This window comes from Gracilinanus agilis, chromosome 1 (genome assembly GCF_016433145.1).
Source record: "Gracilinanus agilis isolate LMUSP501 chromosome 1, AgileGrace, whole genome shotgun sequence".
NCBI lineage: Eukaryota > Metazoa > Chordata > Mammalia > Didelphimorphia > Didelphidae > Gracilinanus > Gracilinanus agilis.
Genome location: NC_058130.1, coordinates 474393638 through 474413282, shown reverse-complemented (window position 1 = coordinate 474413282; position 19645 = coordinate 474393638).

Sequence of the window (19645 nt, the reverse complement as noted above, 5' to 3'; positions counted from 1 at the left end):
TAAAGTCAGATCTAAACAACTGGAAAAATATGAATTGTTTTTGGGTAGTCTGAAGTAATATAATAAAAATGACAATTCTACTTGAATTAATTTACTTATTCAGTGCCCTACCAATCAAACTACAAAATAAGTATTTTATAGAACTAGAAAAAATAACAAAATTCAACTTGAAGAACAAATGATCAAGAATATCAAGAAAATTAATGAAAAAATATGAAGGAAGATGGCCTGGCAGTACCAGATCTCAAACTGTACTATAAAGCTGTAATCATCAAAACAGTGAGTAGGGGTTAAGGAAAAGAATGGTAGATCAATGGACTACATTAGATACACAATATACAGGGGTAAATGACCTTAGCAACCTAGAGATCCCAGCTTTGGGAATAAGAACTCACTATTTAACAAAAACTGCTGGGAAAATTGGAAAACAGTATGGAAGAAACTAGGTATAGACCAATATCTAATAGCCTATACCAAGGGCAAAGGAAAGGAGCGAGAATAGAGGCAGAGAGAGAAATGGATGACTGGTAGCCACGTGATATTCAATTGTGCATGTATTTCAGGTAGAAGGGCAGCTCGTGATTGTGGACCTGAACTCTGACTCTGAGTGTGTGTGTGTGTGTGTGTGTGTGTGTGTGTGTGTGTGTGTGTGTGTGTGTGTGTGTGTGTTAGAGAGCTGGAATTCTACAATTCTACACTTGTGGGCTCACAGAGAGAACACGTCATTGTGTTTTAGAATTTTAACAACTACTTCTGATTGGGGCAGAGGACAAAAGTTTGTTAGGCAAAATGTTTGAAGACCTGAAATTAGATGGGAAAACTTTTTGAATAAAGGACTAATAACCATAATAATCATACTTGTAGGTATTTATGGAGGACTCTAAAATTTTCAAAGCCTTTTATATCATCTATTTGGATCTTTACAACAACACTATAAGATTGATAGTGCAAGTATTGCTTATCCCCATTGACAATGAGACAACTGAGACTTGGAGAGACTCACTAACTTGCACAGGATGACATAGTCTAAGTAGTTAATAATAAAGAAATTGGGAAGGATGGTGGATTGTGTTGAAATGTTTCCCTAAGGCATTAATAAAACTACCCTTTGATCAAATTGCCTTCCCATCAGAGAAGGCAGAGTCCTTTATCTATTCTACCCAACAACTTTGGCAGAAATTAATAAAACCTTTTTTTTTTTATTAATCTCCTTATCTGGGCATTTAAAGCCCTCTACCATCTGGCTCCAACCTACCTTTCCTGTCTTTTCTCATAATACTTCCCTCCAAGCACTTTATGTTCCAACCAAATGGGGCAATTCACTTTTCCCTAGTCATACCCTGCCCCTCCTGCCTTTGTGTGTTGGCTCAGACCATCTTCCACAAGTGGAATACACTCCCTCCTTAGACCTCATTCCAAATTCTGGTTGGGACATCCTTTTCTTCAGAAAGGCCTGATCAGGAACTACTCCTTCCAGGAAACTTTCTCTGACCTCTCTCTTCCTCTTCAACTTTTATTAGAGCTGTCTGAGCGTCCCCTTTGCCCTTATCATATTCAAACCTTCCATGAGTCAGCCAAAAGACCAAAGGACCATAGAGCCAGAAGGGATCCTGGGTTTTTTTTCTACCACATCATACTAAATGAGACTTCACATTTAATCAGAGGAAGTCCACAGAATTTATATAGAACTAAGGAGAGTCATCCTAGTGCTTTTCTGTTGGTAGCCCAATAGAAGTTACAAAAGCTTATTTTTGATAATTATTGAGAAGCAGCCATGGTCCTGTGTGTAGACCAGTAGTCTCAGAGTTAGGAAGTCTTGGTTAAAATCTGACATATAATATATGACCTGGAGTAAGTCACAACCTTTCTCAGGGCTCCAGGCAACTAGAAGGCTATAACTTGCAGAGCGGGTCACAATCTGCATGAGAAGAGGAAGAGTTCCTCAGTCAGAGTGTCCCAAACTGTTGAAATCACAGGTTTAGTCAAAATTTTGCTAATTCTTAATCAGATATATCTGCTTTAAGCCCCAAGGACTTTCATTCTATAACTCAAAATTTGGAACTCTGGCACTTAGGCCAGGCAGAATCCTGCTTCAGTGGTCTGGGTTCCCAGGAGGATGTCACTAGGCATTGTTGACTCCTAAGCCAATTGAGAAAAGCAAGTCACAGCTGGTCGTCTCCACTGCAGGCTGGAGTCTCACCCAGAATGGTACCCATATGGAAAACGCAACTCTGGGAAAACTCTGGGGAGAACATGAAATCTATCTTGGAGAGGAAAAATTCCATTGTTCTAATAATTATAATAAAAAGGATTTTGGCATTAAGAACAATATTCTAACTCCCATCCCAATGAAAGTTAAACTAGTTTTTCCTCTAAAATGTATTGATATCGAATGGCCAATATGACAGTAAAGGAAAATGATAAGTTAGAGGGGATGTGACAGAATTGGAACACTAATGAATTGCTGGTGGACTTGTGAATTGATCCAACCATTCTGTAGGGCAATTTGGAATTATGCCCAAAGGGTTTTTTAAAAATGCCTGTCCTTTGATCCAGCAATCCCACTACCAGGTTTGTAACCCAAAGAGATAAAAAAATGGGAAAGGTTCTGTTTGTATAAGAAGATTTATAGCTGCACTTTTTGTGGTGGCAAAAAATTGGAAAATGAAGAGATGTTCCTCAATTGAGGAATGGCTAAAAAAATTGTGGTATATGAGACTGATGGAATATTATTGTGCTATAAGAAATGATGAACTGCTTGATTTCTATAAGAACTAGAAAGACCTATGTGAACTGATGTGGAGTGAAATGAGCAGAACTAGGAGAATATTATACTCAATAACTGAAATATTGTGACGATCAAATGTGATTAACTCTGCTACTAAAAGCAATGCAATGATCTAGGATAATGCTGAGGGACTTATGAGAAAGAATGCTATCCACATCTAGAGAAAGAACTGTGGGAGTAGAAATCCAGAAGAAAACATGATTTATCACTTGTTTATTTGGGTATGTGATTTGAGGTTTTGGTTTTAAACGATTACTCTATTACAAAAATGAATACTACGGAAATGGGATTTGTGTGATAATATATGTATAAGCCAGTGAAATTGCTTGTCAACTCTGGGACAGGAGGTGGGGGAAGAGGAGAGGGAGACAATAAGAATCATGTAACCATGGGAAAAATTTTTTTTCATATATATTGAGATCGATTTGGTGGACTCAAAGGATTAAAGGCTTGAATTATTGACATCCCTTCCTGGTTCCCTGAGTCTAAACCAGCTTAGAGAAGCTTCAGGCACTCAGTGATGCTTGGCTGGTTATGGGTCATGATGGGCAACTCAAGCAAAGGAGCTTTAAGCAGCTGAATTAACTTAAGATGTTTTCAATGTGTTATCTTGTTGAATATCCTTCTCCCATTACGGCAACACTTTGTTAACTGTTGAATGACCCATACATGTCCTATTTTGTTGTATAGAATATTCTAAGATGAAGTGAAGTACAAGCTGATTAGAGAGAAATTCTTCAATATTAATTACCTCTCAGATAGCCAACCCACTAGCCTTCTTAGAATCCAGAGACAGACTCAATAAGGAAATAGGTCAGGAACAATGAGAGATGGAAGTTAGTGTGTATGTTCTCATAGTTCTACAAGTTTCTGGGGATTTTGACCGTAGGGGGAACTTCCCTTTCATTGAGAAGTCACACCATGGTGGAGTGGTCCCCAGACTTCTCTTGCAGAGTCATCCAGGAATGAGGTGCAGGAGGGAGAGGAGAGAAGAGACTGGATACTTCCCTTATTATAGAAAACAAGATTAGAAAATAGATCTGAGACCTCATGGCATATCAGAGTATGCAAGGAAGATAGGGAAAGATGCAAGCAAATGGGCCAGTAGACCAGGGTTGATGAAACTACCAGAATCTAGTGCATGGTTTACAAATGGAAACCAATTTCTATGATGCTTATTTATGTTTCTGTTACTTGAAATTATATTTAAAGTGTATGGATGTTTTAAAATAATGATTTATGTCCCAATTTATAAGTGTATGGTTGCAAATTTATATAGATCAGGTTAAACCAAATGTTCAGGTTGAGGGGGGTTATAAGCTGATTTGAGAGAATTTCTGCAGTGTTTATTACTTTTGAGACTTTTTAGAAACCAGAGATATACTTAATAAGGAAGTGATCCAGGAGCAGTGAGAGGTAGAAGTTGGTGTGCAAATACTGCTTAGAGCACCCAAGACATTTCTATGGTAACACTCAGATAGCTAGAGAACCTGAGGCTCAGAGTGGCACAAAATCACACCACTAGTAAATAGCAAAGCCAAGATAGCTTATAATTCTAGATCACTTGCTCTTTCCACTAACAATAAGAAATAGCTTGATGGTGAGTGGCAGGGCATTGTGAGGTGTAGGGGCTCACAGCTATTTCAAAAAGGCACGTCCTTGTACACCAGTTTTGAAATCAGACATAGTTTCTAAGTACGGCAAGCTTCTGCTGTTCTCAGAATAACAAGAATCTTAGAGATGAAAGGAATTTTAAAGGTTATTGAGTGCAATCTCTACCTGGACAGGAATACCTTCTTCAGCATCTCTTACAAGTGGTCATTGGCCACTGCTTGAAGACCTCAAGTGAGGGAGAATCTCAGTGGAATGGCTGCCCATTCCACATTTGGATGACAAATCAAAACGTTTTTCTCCCACTTCCATGTATTACTCCTAGTTTTACCCTCTGGGTCAAGCAGAACAATTCTAATCCCTCTTCCACATGATGGACCTTCAGATACCTGAATCAAGGGCATTTCTGAGGGACTTATAACAAAGAAAGCTATCCACCTCCAGAAAAAGAACCACTGGAGTCGGAATGCAAATGAAAGCATACATTTTTTCACTAGTTTGTTTGGGTTTTTGTGTTGGGGTTTTGGTTTTATATTATTATTTACTTACAAAAAGGAACATTATGGATATATGTTTTGTATGATAATACATGTATAATCCATTAAAGTACTTGCCAGTTCCAGAAGGGGAGAGGGAAGGGAAGGAAGATGACAATTTGGATCATATATCTTCGGAAAACTTATGTGGAAATTTATTATGTGTAATTGGTAAAAAATGATAAAAATAATAAAAATTTTTAAAAAGAAAGACAAAACAAATATCTAATCAAGCTTTCATATATTCCCTAGGCCTTCTCCAGGCTAAACAGTCCTAGTTCCTTCCAAGTAGGCATGACCATCAACATTTTCCCCATCCTCATTGCCTTCTTGAAATGTCACTTTTAAAAGTGAATATAATGTTTTAGAATGATCTTACAAGCATAGAGCACAAAGTATCACTTCCCTCATTATGTATAACATTCCTCTCTTAATGAAGCCTGGTATACTATTAACTTTTCTTTTGTCTGCCATGACACACTGTTGATTGATATTATTTGCTATTTTCTAAAACTACCAAATATTCTTCACTCAAACATTGTCTAATTACTTCCATCTCCCTGGTTTTCTGTCTCCTTATTCCTTCCCTCTTTTACTGAGCTTTGTGTGCAGAAAATGCAAAATGTCTCGGCAATCCAACAGACCATTAGGGATGCCTACTTCAACTATTTGTTGAACCCAGATGGCTTAATTCCAGTCAAGGTCAGGGATGTTATTTTGGATAATCGATAAGAAGGCAAAGGAGCACAGAATGAGGAACTATCTTAAGAATATTTTTTTTTACATTTTTTGTTCTAAACCTACTAAGATATTACCAGCTGTAGATACTGGATCACATAATTCACAATGCTAATATTCCCATTGTAGGCTTTGGCTCCTTGAAAATGTCCTGTTCGGGAGATAGATTTAAGTGAGATCAACATTTTTCACATTACCCATTGTGCTTACACTATGAATCAGAGAATTTTCAGAGAGATGGGAAATATGAGGCTAGAGATGTGAGGGGGCATGCCCCAAATCACACAGCAATTAGTGGTAGGATTCAGTTGGTTGGTTGTTGTCCTTTTTACTGGAAGAAGACTAAAATGACGTCACTGGAGATGGTTTGGGGCTTGTGTATAAATTGGATTTAAGTGAGGCAGCATTACACAAAGCTGTTGGCCTTACTCTCTCTTCAAGAGTCAGCCAAGTCCAGTTGGCAGAAAAAAAGTCAAGACGACTGGCCATGACTCAGGATACAGTGGATTAACTTGGCATCTTTGGAGTCTAACCAAGGTCTAAACACTCCATGATGCCTGCTTTAGCCACCTTCATGGCTGTTGGAACAAATTGTTCTCATCTTCTCTTTCCACTGGGAGGAATCTTTGCATGCAAAGTGGTAGGGTTCAGGTAAAGCTAGATTTCTTGATTCCTAGGTCAAAGCTTTATCCATCACACTGCTTGGGACTTCCTTGAGTTGGCTCCTACTATATATGAGAGTAAGTCATTAGGTAAGTATCCATATCATCTAAAACTCAAAGAAAACCAGAGCAGACAGTTCCCTTTCCCAGCTCTCTCTGAGCATTTCATGCTAATGACACCTTCAAGGTTCCTGGGGTTCACTTGCAGCAATTCTTTGCTTGGTGGCATTTTTCCCTTGCCCGGGGTTCTGGCCAGCTAAGTCTGCTCTGAATTTGATATATTGAGCAACATCCCCATTTCTTCCTTTTTGCAGCATTCTACACATGATAAATTACAAGAGGGGGAAAAAAGAATCTATTTAAACTGAAGAGATCATAAAACTTTTTTCTTCCTCTGCCTATAAAGTGCTTGGCTTTTATGTTCTCAGTGCACAGGAAAAGAAATGACTTCTTGGGGTGAGATGGAGGGTTTTCTTTTTCACTAAATCTTAAGGCCTCTTTATCAATAACAGAATTCACCAACAACTTGATTCCAGTGAAATTCAGGCATGCTTCCCTTTATGCATTACATGTCTTTCTGAAGCCAGCCCTGACCAGTGATATTTGGAAAGTCACTCTGAGCCTTTCTGGGCCTCAGCAAGCCCATTGTAAGATGAGGAAGTTGGGCCATGGAGTCTTGTCTGTCTCTAACATTCTGTGGTTGCACAATCCCTGAAAATTTCCATGTCCACTAATTGCTAATCAACTCAAAATTCCACTGTTCGGTGACTTTGCTTCTTAAACATCTATATCACCATTTCAAGAGTTCCATGATCTCACTGATGTGGACATTCCCTTCCTTGGTACAGATTATTGCTCAGAAATGCCTTCTCATCCTGTGATTCTATTCTTCCAAAGATCTTCCACAAAAGAGATATTTTAAAATGCTCTTTGCCAAAAATACATTTGAAAAAGTCAAGATTCTATTCATATGGTTGGCATTTCTAGAATGTAGAGATCAAATTTTCTTATAGTAGTAGGGATATTGTGGGTAGGAGAAATTCTCAAATATTGGTATCTGCTAGATGTCACCCTTTCCCCTCTATCATTAAAATACCAACATTCTAAACACGTGGAATAAAATGTATCCTATTCTAAATCCAAAACTTGATTAATGTTATTCTTGTCCCAAATGCTTAATATTCTCCATCACAAATAATGCATTTTGGGACTTTACAAAAAAAGCAATTAAGAGACCCATAAATAAATATTGCTATTTGTTGTCAAGTCATTCAGTTATGTCCAACTATTTATGACCCTTGGAACCATAGCACAGTAATGCTGTCCATGGTTTTTCTTGGGGGGAGAGGGGCTAAGATATTAGAATGGTTTGCTATTTCCTTCTCTAGTTGAGAGCAGCACCCAACTGTGGGTCTTTCCATTAGGTGACCATAAATATTTAAGTTGTCTTTAAATTTTTGGAAGGTGAAGTCATCTGTATTGAAGCAGGCCAAGGGAAATAGCTATGAATTTTTATTATAGAGTAACCACAGAATGATTAATATTCACCAGTTTCCCTAAGGGACAGAGTTATCTATTACGGATTATTGAATCATAAAGATTAACAAATGAACCTAACAACAACAACCACAAAACTTAATCCTTAATTTAAAAAATGTTTGTATCCCCCATAGTCTCTGAGCACATGAAAAAACAGAATGATAGAATGATTGAGCTGGGAGGACCCTTTTGAGGTTATTTAGTCTCATTTTCTGCCCTCTGGATCTAACTGCTCTAATGCATTTCTAACAAAGTGGTCATCCAAACCCTTCTAGAATATCCCTAGTACCAGGAAACACAAGTCTATTAGACAGTTCTCACTGTTAGGAAATTTCTGTTAAATCTCAATAACACTGGTTGATGAATGAGTGAAAATCAAAACCCCTCCGCCAGTAGTAGTTTTGATGCTTTAGCATCCTTACTTCCTAGTGCAATTGGTAATTGATGGAGCCATGCTTATTCAAGACTGATAAACTTATGGCCCTAGTAGAAATGAGATCAAAACCAACATTCCTCTCCACTTACCATTCTATTGAGAGATATTGAGTAAAAGACCTACAGATGCAGAAATAGCTCTTTCGGAGTCAAGAGCCCCACTGAAGGGTCCTGTAGGATAGATTACATTAAATCCTGATAGGAATGTCTAGGATACCACCAAGGTTTGAGGTCTCCATTTTAGGCCCAGCTACTGCCTGAGTGCCCTGGTGAACAGAAGAGCCCATGGAAGAAGATGCGAGGGCATGTGGCTTGGGGTAGTTCGGCAGGTGGAAGGTTATGTATTTTAGAGAATACTTTACAATGTTTTGCTTGGGGTCCTGATGAATTTAAATTAGGACAAAGGATTTACTGATTTCAAAGAACAAATTTTCTTTACTCCAGGATGTACTACTCATATAATAAATATAGAGGACCCCTAAAAGCCTTATGGAAGTCAAATCTCTCATCTTAACTTCTGCTACCTAAAGGGCTTTAAATTCTCCTGAATTATTTACTAATTTATTTCTTAAACCTTTACCTTCTGTCTTTGAATTAATTCTGAGTTTTTGGTTCCAAGTCAGGAGAATGGTAAGGGCTAGGCAATTAGGATTAAGTGATTTATCCAAGGCCACCCAGCCAGGAAGCCAAACCCAATGTTCTTTATGAATATGCCTGATATTGTAGCCAACAATCTTTACTTGTGGCAGAAAACTGATTTCATTCAGGAAGCTGATCAAGTGCTTTATGCATCCGAGTTGATGATAAGAAAGATGGCTGAGGGAGTAATGAAGAAATCTTTCCACCCAGCCGAGGTAAAGTAATAAGTCCATCTGGAGGAAAACATTAAAGATAACATGTTCCAAGTGAATCAAACTACCATTACCTCCACTCCAATCCATGGAGACCCACAAGGTCCCTGGGCCCAAGAGGTCTTGGAATAGTAGCATTCCTCAGACCACTGGCCTGGCTTCTAGCCAGTCTCCATATTTATGATCCAAAGAATCAATATTTTTTTAAACTGGAGCAGGCAATCGCTTCTTTGGATGCCATAGACTTTGTCTCTTAATACTTAAAACCAGAAAAGTCACACCAAAATGCATTTAGTAAGAATTTAATTCATATATTTTAATTTAATATGTTCTAGGCACTGTGCTAAGCTTTGGAGATATAAATATAAGCAAAAAAAAAAAAAGAAGACAATCTCTGCCCTCAAGGACCTAACATTCTTGTAGGGGAAGACAACATATGAAACAGAACTGAAAGGTAAATCTAATAATCTTGGAGTTGCCCCTGTACATTACCTCCTTTCCTCAAAATTACTTCCTTTGGAAGCTCTTCATTTGCTCATTCATTCAGCAAGCTGGACTCAGAGCTTATTATGTATACTGCATTGTGTAGGCAACTGATGGGAATAAAAAGATAAATAGGAAATAGGCTCTACTCTCAAGAAGCTTATAATCTAGGAAGGAATAACAGGCATGCTTCCACGTAACTATAGTACAAGTCAGGGATGTGTTGGGTTATGATAAAGGTGCAAAAAAACTGTCATGGGAATTCAGACAAGGGAGCAATAGTTTAGAGTTCCAGTAGTCAAGGTGGGCTTCACAGAGACGGCATTTGAGTTAGGTCTTGAAAGCTTTTGATAAGTGTGGATAGTTAAGGGGAACGTTCTAGATTCAGAGACAAGAATGGGTAAAGGCATGGAGGTGGGAAGTCACAGAATACATTAAGAGGATGTTGAGTAGTTCCATGTAGAGTAAATATAGGTGAGAGGTAGGAGATAGGGTTAGAAACATCAGTTGAGTTCAGATTAGCCTTAAATGCTAGGCTGATGAGTTTGGACTTTATTTGGTAGGCAATGGGGAACCACTGAAGGGCTTCCCCACCTTTTAAAAAAACAACAATGGAGTGATATACTGTAGGAATGTTAATTCAACAGGAGTATAAAGAATAGATTGGAGAAAGGATACTGGATATAGGAAAATAAGTTAAAAGATTGTTTCAGAGGTCCAGTGAAAGAGAGTGAAGGACTGAAGAATTTAGGCAAGGATGGTGGCAAGAGATATTTTGGAGTTTGAAAAGATAGAAATTGGTGAGTGACTTGGAGTAGGGGTCAAGGCAAGAGAGAAATCATAGATACAGTGTCTCCAAGGTTTTAAGCCTATGTATTAAGAACAGAGAGAAGGAAATTAGGAGGGGGATATTTGTGTGCATTGTCATAGGAGAGAAAATGATGAGTTCACTTTTGGACATCTTCAGTTTGAGGTATCAGAGGGATGTACAGAGAACAAGAACAAGCAAATAGCTTGAAATTTGGGACTAGATTTTGAGAGAGAGGGCCAGGAATAGAGAAAAAATTTTGTTTACATAAAGATGAGAGCTGAAACTGTAGAAGCAGAAAAGATAGACAGCAGTCAAATAGGGGACACAGTACAACTGCTTTCTGTAAAAGCATATTTTAAGAATTATTATTTATTAAATGTAAATGTTTTGATACCTTTTGTTTTAACATCACCTTATATCCTCCCACCTTCTCCTTTTAGGGAATATAATCCCTTATAATAAAGAATAAAAAAGAGGAAAAGAAAAAATAATTCAGCAAGACCAACCAAAACATTGACCAAGTCCATTATTAGATGTAGCATTTTAAAGCTATGGTCCCCAACCTGGGAAACAAAGAGAAGGGGATCAAGCTTATATTTTAAAAAAACAGAATATACTATTCTCTGAAGCATGTAGTTATTTATTTTGTGGTAGTGTTAGAGCTTGTGCTAAATATGAGGTTCAGAGCTTCGGGTGGACAGTAATAAGAGACACAATTAAAATATTTTTTGTGTAGCAAACACAAATATCTCAACTTATCTTTGGAAAGAGTAGGAAGAGACAAAGAGGGGGAAAGAGAGGGAGGGGGAGAGAGAGAGGAAGAGGGAAGGGGAAAGGGGAAATAAGAGAGAGAGAGAGAGAGAGAGAGAGAGAGAGAGAGAGAGAGAGAGAGGAGAAACTTTTCTAAGGGTCTGGCAGGGAAGAGAAGAAGAAAGAAGAAAAATTGGGAGCTCGATAAAGAAGTTTGGGAGAAACCTTTGAACTTCCCCCAAATGTACCCTCTACCTTCTCATGCCCTGCCCCAAGAATGCAGTGAATAGCTGCTTGTTTGTAAGCACTTTAAAAAAAAAAAAAAAGGAAGACAAAGAGATTGAAGAGACAGGAGAGAAGAGAAGAGGATGATCTATGGTCCAAAGTCCTGGAAGAGGCAGGAGGGGATGAGATCAAGAACACAGATGGGAGAGTTGGCCTTGGCAAAGAGGAAAGCATGATTAAATGCACCAAAGGCATTTACTAGCAAAGAAATATTGTATGAGGAACATGGGAAGTAAATATAGTACAGTGAGACAGTTACAAAGGCCATGATATTTCATAAATTCTGCTATATTGCAGGTCAAGCCCTACTCCTCTGTTGCCTGAACACACCGAGTGGGTGTTATCCTAGTCACTTGACACCAGCATAGTAATTAATTTTTCATAACTATTTGATTGAGAAGAGTTTCCTTCTCTGTTCCATGTTTTTATAAGTAAGTGGGTCAGAATTGAACAGATTTGTATTTTTATGCCATGAATTACTGCAAAGGGAACAGCATGGAGTAATGGGAAGACAGCTGAGTCTGGGTCCCAAATACAGATCCTCTCTACTTTTGTGACCTCAGACAAGTCATTTAATTACTTTAGACCTTACTTTCTTTGTCTGTGAATGAAGAGTTTGTGTTAGATGAACCCTAATGTCTCTTCTAGTTTCTAATCCCATAATTTCTATGATAGACCCAGAATTATGAATATCCAGAATCAAAGGACTGAGGTTAAATGACTTGCCCAGAGTTGCAGAACTAATAAATATATAGGGCAGGATTTGAACTCCTTCTCCAGGTTGTATTCCTGACTTTGTGAATTTTACTACCATGACTCAGCTTCCTTCTGTCAAATGAAGTAACTGACCATCTGGTTGCCCTGACTGCAGCTGACCATTAGCTAATTTTGCTCAGTCTAAAAACACAAAATGCTTGAGGTCAGATCATACCACCCTCCCACCTCCCCAACCTCTGACTATTGCCACCCTCCCCAATCTGTGGATTTTTGGTTGTTACATAAAACAACTTATGTAACCCCTTCTTGAGGCCATGCCACCCAAATGTGTTTAAACCTGGATCCCCTTGTCCCTCACCAGTAGTCCAGTGCTCTGGGGCTGTAAAGGACCTCAGATTATAATGTTCTTGTCCCAATTAAAGACCCTAATTTAGTAGTTTTTTGTTTTCAGGTAAATACTTCTTTGGAACTTGCCTCAGAGCCCAGGGCTTTCTCCCTCTGGCACATTCTTCTGCCATGATGGCCCCTTTTTCTCACTGGGGAGTTCTTTCTGGGGCTTCCATTTTAGGGACAGATCCTTCCCTTACTTCCCTTTCCTCCCAGCTGTCCTGATTGTCTGAATTTCACCACCTCTTCCCCATTCCTTTTTCAACTCCCTTTTATGTGTTATTTTGCCCTATTAGAATATAAGCTCCTTGAGGGAAAGGACTGTCTTTTTGCTTGTTTTTACATTGCCAGCCTTTAGTAGAGTGCCTCCTGGATAGTATGCTTGTTGCTCACCTGCCCAACTAATCATTAGCTAAATAAGCACATGGAGAGTTTCTAAAGCACCCTGTAACCTTATCTTCAAGGAACTGGAACAGATGTGTCTTCTAGGAGCAGATAATGTACAGATCAGGTGTGAAGAGAATTATCTCACCTCTTATGGAGAAGGAGATAACTTGGAAAAACTAAAATTATATCTCTTAAAGGGCACACAGTGACACCACCTAAGAGGTGGTGGCTTTAGAGACTGGACAGGGCAAAACTTCACTCTCTAAAAAGCTTGGAGGACCTTCCACATACAATTCCCATTACTCCCTGGAAGTGAGTTGCAAAGATCACAACAAATTAGAAAGCTCTCATGAGTTCCTCTAAGCACAGGACTCATCCTCAGAATGCTAACGTTTTTCTCCACTAGTAAGAGATCGCAGCAAATTGAATACACAGCAGAGCTCTGAATAGGAATCGTATCTTTAGTATGGGTTCAGTTCTTGGTGCCATAGCTTAGAACACAATGAGATGGAAACCATCCCAGGGAGGATGACCAGAAGGGTGAGGGGTCCACATATCATGCCATCTGTGGAGAAGTTGAAGGAAGCCAATGGAAGAGTCAGGATGGTAGGCTGATGGGTGGAAGAGAAATATGACAGCTATCTGGAGGTATTTTAAGAATCATCAGGTGGAAGAAGGTTAGACTTGTTTTGTTTTGCCTCATAGGATGGAACAGGTAGAAACTAGAAGAAATTGCAAAGAGGCAGACTCAGATGTCAGGTATGGGGAAAGTCCCTAACAATTGGAGTTGTCCTAAGGTGGGTGGATATTTCATGAGGTGATGAGTGTCCTATCACTGGAGGTCTTCAAGTGAAGGCCAGATGACCACTTGCTGGGGATCTTCAGGATTAATCTTTTGCTTAGACTTGGGCTAGATGCCTTCTGATGCCCTTCCTCTTTTTTGGAATCTGTGATCTCATCATGACTAATGAATGAATAAACATTCATGAGGCATTTATTATGTGCAGGGTACTGTGCTAAGCACGAGGATACAAATGCAAACAAGCCAGACAGACCCTAATGGTTTTGTGCTGGCAAATATTTAACAATTGGCTCTCCGAAACTATTATTAACTTTTCTCTATTTTGCATTATTATCATTTTCTCCATCATTTCCCTAAGTCTAAATAATCATTAGTGCAATAAAGTAGTCCCTGATTTGTAATGTTGGATAATTTCTGAGATGTACACTGAAAACTTAAAAACTGGTTGCTCTAGTATACCACTGGCTCCTGCTCTCAAAGAGCTTGTATCCTAAAGGGAGAAGACAGTATAATCAGGAACTAGAAGGAGAGTATGAGTACAGTTTGGAAATGGGTGGGAAAAGCATAGTGGCTAAGATGCAGGCAAGAAAAAGTAGGTGATCTCCCAGAATCCAGGGTATAGAAAGAGGCATAGTCTGGGCTGGGAGGTGCATAAGGAACATAACCAGAGGGTATGCATGGTCTGGAATTGGCCAAGATGTGTTTTTTTGAACCATATATCAGGGCTGCTAAGGTGGAACAGTGGAGTCTGGAAGACAAAAGTTCAAATTTGGCCTCTGAGCAAGTCACTTAACCTCTGTTTGCTTCAGTTTCTTCAGCTGTAAAATGGGAATAATAATAATAGCACCTACCATAGGATTGTTGTGAGAATTAAATGAGATAATCATTGTAAAGCACTTAGAACAGTGTTGGCAAAAAGAGGGCAAATTCAAGCTGTCTATAAGCCTCCCCCATTACCTGAGAGAGTGGATGGAGGAAGTGCTTGCTTTGGGTGGCTGGTCAGAGCGACAGGGCATGCAAAAAATGTCCTCAGGCATTGGGAAGAGGGGGAACAGAGCAGCTCCCCCATGCTGGGGCTGGCACATGTGCCAACACTTCACCAAAGCTGACTTAGAACATAGTAGGCACTATGTAAACTTGTGATATTATTATTTTAGGTAGTTCATTGATGATTTGGGACTAGAATATCATAAAGTGTAATGGGCATCTCCTAAAGACAAAATGCAAACCATAGACTCCTGGATGGCCATGGACTGACCCTAGGAGTGTGTGATTAGCCAATCAGAGGGTGGGATTATGGGTAGCCTTCTAAATTCCTTGGAATAGCTAATCATGGGACTTGTCTCCATTATAGGCACACTGACCCTTGTCCTTCTCTTCACAACTTTAATTTTTTTGTCCAGGCTCACAATTTCTTCCCCTCTGAGCAAGCTCTTCAAGGGAGTTATAACCTTACCACTACCAGGCACCATGTAAGTGCCACTGGGAAAATTCCACATACCAGCCCTACGTGCCCAGACCTATTCCCTTCCCCCCAGAATACCTCTTAGCTTGGGCAGAGGCTTCTGGGAGGGTGAACTCTGCATTCCTGGGCTGTGACTAATGAGGAAGAGCCTTATCCCCTCACTTTCCATTCCAAGTAGGACAGTGATTTGCACAGAATAAAAGGAAATAGATGTATTGTGCCTTGCAGATGTCAAGACATTCTCTTCCTAGGGCGGATACATGGCTGGGTAGATTTAGAGCCAGGTCTAGATATTGGAGGTCCTGGGTTCAAATCTGTCCTCAGATACTTCCTAGCGGTGTGTCCAGGGCAAGTCACTTAGCCTGTATTGCTTAGCCCTTACCACTCTTTTGCCTTGGAAGCAATACACAGTAATGATTATAAGATGAAAGGTAAGAGTTTCTGTTTTTTTTTTTTTAAAAAGGCATTATCTTCTCCAGTCCCACCCCCAGCACTCATCTTTGCTCCTCAAACCCACTCATTTACCAAACTTTCCTATTACTATTGAGGGTATCACCATCCTTCTAGCCCCCACATCTATAATCTTGGTGTTATCTTTGACTCCTCACTACCCACATCCCATCAGTCATCAAATCTTATCATTTCTGTGCCCTCCTCCCAGTCCCACCACCCCCTACCCTAGTTAAGGTGTTGATACCTCTCACCTGGACTATCTTAATAGCCTCTGAAGGTAATTGGCCTCCCTGCCTCCAGAGCCTCTTCTCTTCAATTTATCCTCCAATCATCTGCCAAAATAATTATCCGAAAGAGAAGGTATGACCAGACCATGTCATTTCCCTATATAATAAACTCTAGCAGCTCCTTATTAACTTTGGGATAAAACATGATTTTATCATTATCTTCATATTTTATCTTTATCTATATTTCTCTTAAATATTTTTCTCTTAGATATATCTAATTTACATGCATTTACTTAATTTATTATTAAATACACTTATTTAATTGGAATATTGGAACTATCTTAAGCATCTTTATTTTAAATGTCTTTTTTGTTTTATAATGTACATTATTAGTAATAACACAATGCAAGTATATTATCATAAATAAGTAAATATTCACCTACCAGGGATACATGCTCAGAAATTCTCTACTGAAGGAGGCATGCAATAAACAAAGTTTGGGAACTACCGCAATTTATATATTGACAGATTAGGTACCGCTAACTCTATTCCCTTAAGCAAATTCACTTCACCTTTCTCCATTCTGTCTAAGATAAAGAAATACACTGTGGCATGCATTTTGGTCAAATTGTTAAAAATGTAACTTTTGGGGGAACTACATTATATTTAACTGATGCCAAAGAGTTTTTACTCCTTCCCCATTTGTATTGATTTATACATTTTTATTAATTTATACAAATTAACGCAATATCTTGGAAAGGGCAGAATAATCATTACCATTTGTCTTCAAAATGCCTTTGCTATATAATTCACCTGTGTAGATTCAGACAAGAAGGCCCTGAGGGGTAGCTGTAGACCTCCATTAACACATTGAGTTCATTACTTTGTAAAGCAGAAAGAGGTATTGAGGTATAGCCTAAGAGGGAGTTGAGGGTTGGAGGAAGAAGGATAACTATCAGCTCAGATCCCCGGACCCCATCCCACCCCCCAGCAAACTCCAGTGGCTCCCTATTGCTTCCAGGAAAAAAATACAGAATGCTCTATTTGGCATTCAAAGCCCTTCAAAATGTAGTCCCTCCTACCTTTCCAGTCTTATTAAATCTTACTCCCTGACATGCTCTCTTTGGTCCAGTGAAACTGGTCTCCAGGCTGTGCCATGGACCAGACACTCCATCTCTAGGCTCTGACTGTCTCCCATCCTTCTCCATTCCAACTACTGACTTCCTTGGCTTCCTTTAAGTCTTAACTAAAATCCCAGATTCTTCAGGAAGTCTTCCCCAACCTGTCTTAATTCCAGTGCTTTCCCTCTTTTAATTATTTCCTATTTATCCTGTGCATCATTTGTATGGAATAGGGATGTCAGCCCTTCCATAAAGGGCTATTCAGAGAAACTGCAGAGAAACTTGGTACAAAACCTTCCTTTCGTAGTTACTGTTTCTGTGACCTTGGGCAAGTTATTTGATCTCCCTGGAACTCAGTTTCTTTACCTGAAAAATTAGAGAATTGGATTATAGAATCTCAGAGGTTTCTTCTAGCTAAAGATCAATTCTCCTATGACTGACATCTACATATACTTTCAAGTTTGCAAAGCATTTCCCATTCATTGTCTGACTTATACCTCATCCATGCCTTGGGAATTAAGTCCTCCAGGCATTATGGTCCTCATTGCTCATGGCCATTCAGACAGTAAGCTTCAGAGGCTGTATTCAAAGTTTGGTTTTCTAGAATCTAGGTTGAATATTCCCTCCACCATGCAGAGTTCTTGGCTCCTAAACTATTAATTCTTTGTTCCTTGAATGTAAAAGTTTTGTGTTTTATTTTGATGAATTAAAAAAGGTTAATTGTGTGTCATCACAGGCATTAGAGAGCCAGCCTTGGAGAAGGAATAGCTGTCAGGAGGCAGCATGATACAGTGATGAGAACACTGGCACTGAATCAGAGAGGACCTGGGTTCAAAACCCACCACACCACTAACACTCATTTATTAGCCTTGAATGTCATGACTTTTCTATGTCTTATTTCTTCATCTATAAAAATGAAGGGTTGGAATGGCTGAATAAAATAATAGTATGTTTTGGTGATGGAATGTTATTGTGCCATAAGAAATGATAAGCAAGATGATTTCAGAAAAAGCTGGAAAGAACTACATGAACTGATGCAGAGTGAAATAAACAGAACTGGGAGAACATTATACATAGTAACAGCAATACTGGATGATGATTATCTGTGAAAACTTTGCTACTCTCAGCAATGCACTGATCTGGGACAAACCTGAAAGGCTTATGACAGGGAATGCTATCCACCTCCAGGGAAAGAACTGTTGGAGTCTTTCACATTAATGTATCTTTGGTGTTATTATATTATATATTCTATATAACTTTGCTTTTAAAATATTATATATTCTATATAACTTTGCTTTTATAACAATGACCAATATAGAAGTATGTTTTGCATGACAAAAAAATTAAATGAAGGCTTGCACTAAACAGCTTCTAAGGCCTGTTCTTGCCCTATATCTATAATTCTGAGTCCAATACTAATACACTTGGGTTGTATGATTGTAGATAAGTCACTTAACATTCAAGGACCTTAGGTAACTCTTCAAGACTGTGAAATGCGGGTGCTTTTCTGCATTGAGAAGAGGAATTTTCCTTTCACAAGGAAGATTCCCTACATCAATGAAATCACAGGTCTCAAAAATAGCAATAGGACTTTTTTTTTTTTTTGCTGGATAGTTGTTGGCCTTTATGAGCAGGGTAATTTCCTAACCTGGGAGTTTAGTCTACCAATGATTTCATTGGCTGGAACCAAAAGGATACAAGTATAGATTCATTCTTTTATTTACTTATTTTTAAAAAACGTTTACTTTCCATGCTAGTAACAACTTTAAGACAGAAGGACAAGGGCTAGGCAAATAAAATTAAGTGGCTTGCCCAGGATCCCACAGCTAGGAAGTGTCTGAGGCCAGATTTGAACCTCCCAACTCCAAGCCTGGCATCCTATCCACTGTCCAACCTAGCTGCTGCCCATTCTTTTATTTAAACAAAAAAAAACCATGTAGGAATGTATTTAAAGAACTATGCTAGGTGAAGTAACTTTTAGGACTGTGAGGGTAATTACTATGGTCCCTTTCAGTTCAAAGAAGTTATGACATCATGACTATGAAGCTTATCATGATCTGCTCTTTCTCTAGGCACTTTGACACTCCATAGAAGCCCAACAAAGAGTCACCCAAAGAGGAGAGAAAAATGTAGAATGACAGACAGAGTCATTAAAATGTAGATCCAGATGGCATCAGAGAAATCATCGAGGGACCAGATTCTAGGTCAGTTCTCTCACTTTACAGAGGTGGGATGTGAGAAGTCATAGTTGATTAGTCAGGTCAAGGCAGGATGAGGAGGATGGGTACTTGCAACCATATGTATGGATGAATGTGTGTGTGTGTGTGTGTGTGTGTGTGTGTGTGTGTGTGTGTAAAGGGATGAATGAGTTGGCATGAAAGAGAAGAAAATGGAAGCAATTGTCACAGGAGAAAACTCTTTTCTGAGTCAAGGTTGTAGTTGACCTCTTCCACTCACAATCCCTATGTTTGTTGGTTCTGTTAGTCTTACAACACATGAGTAGCCAGGCAGACACTTCTGCTCCTTCACTTGGCCCTGGGGTCGCCATCTTCAGGTCCTACCAGATCTCTAGGCACATTTTTCCCATGTGTCACCTG